Raw genomic sequence first — 10,286 nt, 5'->3', positions numbered from 1 at the left:
AGTAAATCATCACACTTCGAACAGATCTTTTAAGAGAAAACACTGAAAGTTGATAGACATGCAACAGAAACACTGAGATGGAAGAGAGAGGAAGCTGGGAACTCTGGACAGAGTTGCTGAGCACCAGGACCAGCTCCCATTCCTGAAAAGGTAATTAGGAAGGGGTAAGGGAAGGAACTGCAGGACAACACACTCCCATTGTGGACCTCTGGGATCCTCACTACAAGAGATTCCACAACCCCCATAGTCAATTGAATTGGTGGGGGAAACTGCTTGCAGAGTAGGCAGAAGCAGAGCTCAAGGCTGCATGGAGCCCGGAAGGTTTTGTGCATGGAACAGCTGGAGCAAAACATGACTAAATGTGCCCATCCTCCAAGGCTCTCCATCTTGCTCCGACTTTAGTCCCATTTAAGCTGTTCTAGGAGACTAGGAGACCAGTTCAGTCCAACTTCTCAAGACATGAAAACATCTCTCTCTCAAAGTCTACTCTGTCACCCTTAATCCATAGATTCTAGTGACTGGTATATCATGTATATTCCTCAGAGCAATTAGGATACTAATATACTATATTCCTCAGAGCAATTAGGAATTCAGTATAATTTGTTTATTTTATAAATATGTGAATAACACTGAGACAGAAGAGAGAGGAATCTGGGAACTCTGTACAGAAAATGGACAGGCCATTTTCATAGCCTGGGAAGCATAGCCTCTGGGCAGAGGCCAGAAACAGGCACTTGAGGAGGCTCAGAAAAATAAGACTGATTGTAGTCGGAGACTGTAATGCCACAGTCAGACCCTCAAAAGAAATAAATATTAATAAAATAAAAAACAAAAAACCCCATCCAAACAACAACAACTCCCTTTCAGAGGAGAAAGAATCAGTGCAACAACACTGACAAATCAAAGTCAGAGCATCTCCTTACCTCCAAATGATCACACTAGCTCCCTAGCACTGGTTCTTACCAGAATGAAATTTCTAAAAAGATGGACTTAGAATTCAGAATCTGTTTGGCAAGTAAGCCCAACAAGATTCGTGAGAAAGCTGAAACCCAATCCAAGGAAGCCAATAGAATGGTCCAAAAGTTGAAAGACGACATAAAATTTTTAAGAAATAACCAAACTAAACTTCTGGAATTGAGAAATTCACTACATAAATTTCATACCATAGTTGGAAGAATCGACAACAAAATAGACCAAACTGAAAAAAGACTCTCCGAACTCAAAGACAAGTCCTTGGAATCAACTCAGTCAAACAAAAATAAAGAAAAAGTAATTTTAAGAAATGAACAAAAACTTGATAAATATGGGATCATGTAAAGACACAAAACCTATGACATATTGGCATTCCGGAGAAAGAAAGAGAGTAACCAACTTGGAAAATATATTTGAGAATATAGTCCATGAAAATGTCCCCAATTTCACTAGAGAGATCATCATGGAAATTCAAGGAATTCAGAGAACCTGTGCAAGATACTGTACAGGAAAACTATCCTCAAGACGTGTCATCATCATGTTCTCCAAGATCAATGCAAAAGAAAAAAATCTTAAAGCCACTTAGAGAAAAGGATCAGGTCACTTACAAAGGGAACCCCATCAAGCAAACATTATAAACCTTACAAGCAAGGAGTGATTGGGGGCCTATTTTCAGTATCCTTAAAGCAAATAAATTCCTTTTTTAAAAAAAGCATTTTACATCCTGCCATACTAAGCTGTATAAGCAAAAGAGAAATAAAATCCTTATCAGACAAGCAAAGACTAAGTGAATTTGTTACCACTAGACCAGCCCTACAAGAAGTCCTTATGGTGTTCTAGACATGGAAACAAAAGGATGATACCTGCTAACACAAAAACAAACATAAGTACATAGCTACAATACATATATAGTTGCTATAAGGCAACTACATAATCAAGTCTACAGAACAACCAGCTAAAAACACAATGGCAAGATCAAAACCTCATATATCAATATTAACCTTAAATGTAAATGGTTTAAATGCCCCACTTAAAAGGCACAGAATAGCAAGTTGGATGAAAAAAAATACCCAATTGTCTGCTGTCTTCAAGAGATCCTTATCACGTATAATAACACTCATAGGCTAAAAGTAAAGGGATGGAGAAGGATCTGTCAGGCAAATGGAAAATAAAGCAGAGCAGGGGTCACTATTCTTATATGAAATAGAATAGATATTAAACCAACAACAATTAAGAAGGACAAAAAAGGGTATTACATAATGATAAAGGCTTCAATTAAACAAGAAGACTTAACTATTCTAAATTTGTAAGCACTCAACTCTGGAGCTCCCAAATTCATAAAAGTATTACTAGACTTACAAAAAGACTTAGACAGCCACACAAGAGTAATGGGGGACTTCAACTACCCATTAACAGTGTTAAAAAGATCATCAAGACAGAAAACTAACAAAGACCGTCTGGTCTTTGGCTGGGCATGTTGACTTATGCCTTTGATCCTCATGGTTTGGCAGGCTAAACTAGGGGTATTGCTTGAGGCCAGGAGTTTGAGAACAACCTGGGCAACATGTGAGACCCTCTTTGTATAAAAAGAAAAACATTTAAAAAAATTAGTCAGGCACAGAATCACAAGCCTGTAGTCCTAGCTGCTCTGGAGGCTGAGATGGCAGGATGATTTGAGCTCAGGAGTTTGACATCGCAGTGAGCTGTGATTATGCCACTGCAGACTAGCTTGAGTGACATATAAGACACTGTCTCAAAAAAAATAAAATAGAAAAAGAAATTCTAGACTTAAACATGTCACTCCACTAACTGGATTTAATAGACATCTGAAGATAACCCCACTCAAAAATCAGAATATGCATTCTTATCTGAACATAGAATGCACTCTAAGATCAACACATGCTTAGCCATAAAAATAGTCTCAATAAATTAAAAAAAATCATACAAACTATACTCTCAGACCACAGGGGAATGAAAATATAAATAAATACTTAGAATATCTCTTAAAACCACACAATTACACTGAAATTAAATAACTTACTCGTCAGTGACTTTTGAGTAAACAACAAAATTAAGGCAAAAATTTAAAAAATTATTTTAAATAGTGAAAACAGAGAAAAACATACTAAAATATCTGAGATGCAGCAAAATCAGTGTAAAAGGAAAGTTTATAGCACTAAATACCTTCATCAAGAAGTTACAAAGATCTCAAATTTGTAATCTAAAAGTGTACCCAGAGGAACTGGAAAAATAATAGCACACTAATCCCAAAGCTAGCAGAAGAAAAACAAATAACTAAAATCAGAGGATAACTAACTGAAATTGAGACCCCCAAACCCATACAAAAGATTAATGAAACCAAAAGTTGGTTATTTAAATGGATAAAGAAGATTAATGGACCACGAGCTAGATTAACAAAGAATAGGAGAGAACATCCAAGTAAGCACAATCATAAATGAAAAGGATGACATTACAATGGATACCACAGAAATACAAAAGATTCTCAGAGACTTTTGTGAACACCTCTATTCTTAAAATCTAAAACATATAGAGAAAATGAATAAATTCCTGGAAACACAGAACCTCCCAAGATTGAACAAAGGATACATTGAAAAGCTAAATAGACCAATAATGGGTTCTGAAATTGAATCAGTAATAAAAAACAAAACAAAACCTTACCAACCACACACACACACAAAAACCCTGGAGCAAATGGATTCACAGCTGAATTCTACCAGAGGTACAGTGAAGAGCTGTTACCAATCCTATTGAAACTGTTTCAAAAAATCAGGAAGAAGGGACTGTTTCCTAACTCATCCCATTAAGCCAGCATCATCCTGAAAACAAAACATGGCAGATAAACAACAAAAAAGAAAACTTCAAGTTAATATCCCTAATAAATGCAGACACAAAAATCCTCCACAAAATGCTAGCAGACCAAATCCAGCAGCACATCAAAAAGTTACTTAACCACAATCGAGTAGCTTTCATTACTGGGATGCAAGCCTGATTACACATATGAACATTAACAAATCCGACTTATTACCTAAAGAGAATCAAACACAAAAGATATTGTGGTCATCTAAATAGATACAAAAAAAAGTTTTCAATAAGATCCAATGTTCCTCATAATAAAAACCCTCAACAAACTAGGCATTGAAAGGACATACCCCAAAATAATAAAAGCCATCTATTAGCAAACAGACAGCGATCATCATACTGTACAATCAAAAGCTGAAAGCATTCCCCTTGAGAACTGGGACAAGAAAAGGATGCCCACTCACACCATTCCTATTTAACATAGTATGGAAATTCCTAGTCAGAGCAATCAGGAAACAGAAAAAAATAAAAGGCATCCAAATAGTATAAGAAGTCAAACTGGCTGGGCGCAGTGGCACATCCTGTAATCCCAGCTACTCGGGAGGCTGAGGCAGGAGAATCACTTGAACCTGGGAGGCGGAGATTGTATTGCAGTGAGCCGAGATCACGCCACTGCACTCCTGCCTGGTGACAGAGCGAGACTTCATCTAAAAAATAATAAATAAATAAATAAATAAATAAATAAATAAATAAATAAAGTCAAACTATTTCTCTTCACTGATGATGCGATTCTATACCTAGAACACCCTAAAGATACCACCCATACATAGGTTTCTAGGACTGATAAAGAATTTCAATAATGTTTCAGGATACAAAATCACTTTCTTTCTTTCTTTCTTTCTTTCTTTCTTTCTTTCTTTCTTTCTTTCTTTCTTTCTTTCTTTCTCTCTCTCTCTCTCTCTCTCTCTCTCTCTCTCTCTCTCTCTCTCTCTCTTTCTTTCAATGGTGATATGGTTTGGCTGTGTCCCCACCCAAATCTCAACTTGAATTGTATCTCCCAGAATTCCTACATGTTGTAGGAGAGGCTTAGCGGGAGGTAATTGAATCATGGGGGATGGTCTTTCTCATGTTCTTTTCGTGATAGTGAATAAGTCTCATGAGATACGATGGGTTTATCCGGGGTTTCCACTTTTGCTTCTTCCTCAGTTTTTCTCTTGCCACGGCCATGTAAGAAGTGCCTTTCACCTCCCGCCATGATTCTGAGGCCTCCCCAGCCAAGTGGAACTGAAAGTCCAATTAAACCTCTTTCTGTTCCCAGTTTCAGGTATGTCTTTATCAGCAGCATGAAAATGAACCAATACAGATGGGGTTTCACAATGTTGCCAAGGCTGGTCTTATACTCCTAAGCTCAAGTTATGCACCTGACTTGGCCTCCCAAAGTGCTTACAGGCAGGAGTCACCATGCCTGGCTTCTCAGTGGCATTTCTTTCTTTTTCTTTTCTTTCTTTCTTTTTTTTTTTTTTTGATGGTGTCTCCCTTTGTCTACCAAGGTGGAGTCCAGTGGCATGAACTCAGCTCACTGCAAACTCTGCCTCCTGGGTTCAAGTGAGTCTCCTGCTTCAGCTTCCCAAGTAGCTGGGACTACAGGCATACACCACTACGCCTGGCTAACTTTTTTGTATTTTCAGTAGAGACAGAGTTTCACCATGTTTGCCAGGCTGGTTTCAAACTCCTAACCTCAGGTGATCTACCCACCTCGGCCTCCTAAAGTGCTGAGCTTACAGGGGTGAGCCACTGTGCCTGACCCTCAGTAGCATTTTTATACACCAATAATGTTCAAGTTGAGAGCCAAATAAAAAATTTATGTAATTTGCAATAGCACAAAAAGATTAAAATACCTAAAAATACATTAACCAAGGAGTTAAAAGGTCCATAAAAAGAGAACTATTAAAAAACTGCAAAAATAAATCAGAGATGATACAAATACATAGAAAAATATTTCATGCTCATGAATTGGAAGAATCAATATTATTAAAATGGCCATATTGCCCAGAGCAATTATAGATTCAACGCTCTTCTTACTGAACTACCAACAGCAATTTTTTTTAAACAGAATTATATTTAAAAAACTATTCTAAAACTCATATAGAACTCAAAAAGAGCCTGAGTCGCCAAAACAATCCTAAGCAGAAAAAACAAAGCTGGAGGCATCACATTACCTGACTTCAAACTATAATATACTGCTACAGTAGCCCAAACAACATGGTATTGGTACAAAAACAGACATATTGACCAATGGAACAGGATAGAGAATGTCATGCGCGTCCGTGTGAAGAGACCACCAAACAGACTTTGTGTGAGCAATAAAGCTTTTTAATCACCTGGGTGCAGGCGGGCTGAGACTGAAAAGAGAGTCAGCGAAGGGAGATAAGGGTGGGGCCGTTTCATAGGATTTGAGTAGGTAAAGGAAAATTACAGTCAAAGGGAGGTTGTTCTCTGGCGGGCAGGAGTGGGGGTTACAAGGTGCTCAGTGGGGGAGCTTTTTGAGCCAGGATGAGCCAGGAAAAGGAATTTCACAAGGTAGTATCATCGCTTAAGGCAAGGACCGGCCATTTTCACTTCTTTTGTGGTGGAATGTCATCAGTTAAGGCGGGGCCAGGCCTTTCCACTTCTTTTGTGATTCTTCAGTTACTTCAGGCCATCTGGGCGTATACATGCAAGTCACAGGGGATACGATGGCTTGGCTTGGGCTCAGAGGTCTGACAGAGAACCCATGAAAAAAACTTCCCACCTAAACCATTTAATTTTTGACAAAGTTAACAAAAATAATCAATAGAAAAAGGCACCCTATTTAATACATGGTGCTGGGATAGCTGGCTGTCCATGTACAGAGAAAAATGAAACTAGACCCCTACCTATCATGATATACAAAAATTAACTCAAGATGAATTAAAGATTTAAATATAAGGCCTCCAACTATTAAAATCCTATAAGAAAATGGATATAGTTTGGCTCTGTATCCCCACCAAAATCTCACCTTGAATTGTAATAATCCCCACCTGCCAAGGGCAGGACCTGGTAGAGGTAATTGAATCAATAGGGGTGGTTCCCCCATGCTGTTCTCATGATAATGAGTGGGTCTCATGAGATCTAATGGTTTTATAAGCATCTGCCATTTCCTCTGCTCATTCTCATGCTCTCTCCTGCTGCTCTGAGAAGAGGTGCCTTCTGCTATGATTGTAATTTTCCTGAGGCTTCCTCAGCCATGTGGAACTGTGAGTCAATTAAACCTTTTTTCTTTATAAATCACCTAGTCTTGGGTATTTCTTCATAGCAGCATGAGAACAGACTAATACAGTAAATTGGTATTGAGGTGGTGGGGCACTGCTGTAAAGATACTTGAAAATGTGGAAGTGACTTTGGAACTGGGTAACAGGCAGTGGTTGAAATAGTTTAGAGGACTGAGAAGATGACAGAAAAATGTGAGAAAGTTTGGAAGTTCCCAGAGACTTGGAGGGCTCAGAAGACAGAAAGGTGTGGGAAAATTTGAAACTTCCTAGAGACTTGTTGAATGGCTTTGACTAAAATGCTGATAGTGATATAGACAATGAAGTCCAGGCTAAGCTGGTCTCAGATGGACCTGAGGAACTTATCGGGAACTGAAGTAAAGGTCATTCTTGCTGTGCTTTAGCAAAAAGACTGGTGGCTTTTGCCCCTGCCCTAGAGATCTGTAGAACTGAAAGGACACAAAGATAGATGTGTACCCGCCCCCCACCCGCTACACCCTTGTTCTGCTCTCTAATCTTTGCACATACCAGAGATTTCGTAAGTTCTGTGAGTACCTGGTTTTCTGCATGTACCAGAGATTTTGTTTTGCACATACCAGAGATTTTGTAAGTTCTGAGGCAAGGTCACAAGACGTGTTTAAGTAAGATAAACTCTTGCTGCCATAAACCTGCTCTCCCACCTCAAAGTTTGAACCAAAATATCAGAAATGGCGGGAACCAATCATAGTTAGCCAAATCGCCTTGTTCAAACACTAGCCAATCATATATCTGATTTGTATAATAACTCTATGCCCACTTTTCTTAGACTATATAACACTGCTCGGAGCTCAGTGGGGGAGCTCTCCTGCCCGTCTCGTTTCACGAGCGAGGGAGAGTTCCAGGTTCGAACCTGTAATAAAGATCCTTGCTGCTTAGCTTTGACTCTGGACTCTAGTGGTCTTCTTCGGGGAATAAACGGTCTGGGCATAACAAATGGGGGCTCATCCGGGATTTCCCCCAAGCCCACCAGACCCCCAAGTCAATGGATCTTAATCTGTAGGTAAGCCGGCTTTGTCACTGTCTCTGTCTTTGTCTCTGTCTGTCTCCCTGAAATTTCGCGAAATCCGTAATCTGTAATCTGTATTGGTCTGTTTTATAAGTGGCATGGTCTTGGCGGACGTGCTAAAAGACAGCCACTCGGGACTGGTGGGAGACGTCCCCCAGTGCCCATCTGGGGGCCTCCATCCTTGGTTGCCCCGTCTGACTCAGGTCGGAAGTCCGACACGCGCTCACGAAGGCTCATCGTTTCTCACTGTCTGTCCGTTATTGTTAAGTGTTAAGTGTAATTCCAAAACGAAACATAAAACCTTTTCTTCCCCTTCCAGGACCGGACCTGTCGGATACTCCCCTCTGCTTCACACTCATTTTCGTCCCTCCTTCTCTTTGTAGGAGCAGTCCAAAGATGGGCAACAACCAGAGCACGCCGCTCTCACTCCTTGTTACCAATTTTAAGGATGTGAAGGTTCGGGGGCGTAACTTAAGCGTAGAACTAAAGAAGGGAAAGCTAGTTACTTTCTGCCATTTGGAGTGGCCCTCTTTCGGCGTAGGGTGGCCCTCCGAAGGAACTTTCTGTCTCTCTATTATTACTAAGGTAAAAACTAAGATTTTCCTGCCAGGGCAGTCAGGACATCCTGATCAAATTCCTTATATTCTAGTGTGGCAAAATCTTGTGGAAGACCCACCACCCTGGATAACTCCATTCATCCTTGAGCCTTGCAAGGTCCTAGTAATGCGACCTACAAGACAAAGGACTCCCTCTGCTCCCTCGGCCCCTGTGCTGCCAGACAGCCAGGACCCCCTAACGTTAGAACCCACACTTCCCCCACCATATCCGCACCTTATCCCGCAGGACGCAGTCCCCCAGGGTGGTGCTTCCGTAGAGGGAAACCAAGAAGCGGAAGCAGCCGAGAGCGAAAGTAACCCCGGGGGGCCGGCCGGCCGAACGCGAGGCTGCATACTGCGGGACCAAGCTTCCCGACTCCCTGACTCCACCGTAGCCCTGCCTCTCAGAGAAATAGGATCGCTCGATGATACCGGGCTCTCCCGTCTCATGTATTGGCCTTTTTCCACTAGTGATTTATACAATTGGAAGTCCCAAAATGCTCGGTTCTCCAATAATCCCAAAGATCTAACCTCATTGTTAGACAGTGTCATGTTTACTCACCAGCCAACCTGGGATGACTGTCAACAGCTCCTCCGAATCCTGTTCACAACGGAGGAGCGGGAAAGAATCCAAGTTAAGGCCAGAAAGCTGGTTCCAGGAGATGACGGCCAGCCAACTGCAAATCCTGACCTCATTAATGCGGCTTTTCCTTTGACCCGGCCCAGATGGGACTACAACACGGCAGAAGGTAGAGGACGACTGCTCATTTATCGCCAGACTCTAATGGCGGGTCTCCGGGCTGCAGCTCGCAAGCCCACCAATTTGGCTAAAGTATATTCTGTGTTACAAGGTAAGACAGAAAGCCCCGCTGTGTATTTAGAGAGATTAATGGAAGCTTTCAGACAGTATACCCCTATGGACCCGGAAGCACCGGAAAATCAGGCTGCGGTAGTAATGTCCTTTGTAAACCAGGCAGCATCAGATATTAGAAGAAAACTCCAGAAATTAGAAGGTTTAGAAGGAAAGCAGATTCAGGACCTCCTTCAGATGGCCCAGCGAGTTTATAATAATAGGGATACTCCAGAAGAAAAACAGTTCAAGGCAACCAAAGAAATGACCAAAGTTTTAGTAGCAGCTTTCCCCCAGGCAGGGAATGGCCAAAGCAGAGAGCAGACAAAGCAAGGCTCTAGGCAAGGATTAGAAAAGGATCAGTGTGCTTATTGCAAGGAACGTGGTCACTGGATTAAAGACTGCCCAAAGAAACGGAGACCAGCTAACCCTACCTCCGTACTCGTTACCCAGGACTCTGACTAGGGAAGACGGGGTTCGGACCCCCTCCCCGAACCCAGGGTAACTTTGCAAGTGGAGGGGTCCCCAGTTCGCTTCTTGGTCGATACTGGGGCGGAACGCTCAGTCCTAACCAAACCAATTGGAAAAATGTCTAAGAAAACATCCTGGGTGCACGGGGCCACAGGCATCAAAAAATACCCCTGGACAACCCAGAGGACTGTAGACTTAGGAACGGGAAAAGTCTCCCATTCCTTCCTAGTCATCCCAGAGAGCCC

This window comes from Macaca nemestrina, chromosome 10 (genome assembly GCF_043159975.1).
Source record: "Macaca nemestrina isolate mMacNem1 chromosome 10, mMacNem.hap1, whole genome shotgun sequence".
NCBI lineage: Eukaryota > Metazoa > Chordata > Mammalia > Primates > Cercopithecidae > Macaca > Macaca nemestrina.
Note: the sequence above shows the minus strand (reverse complement) of the source record.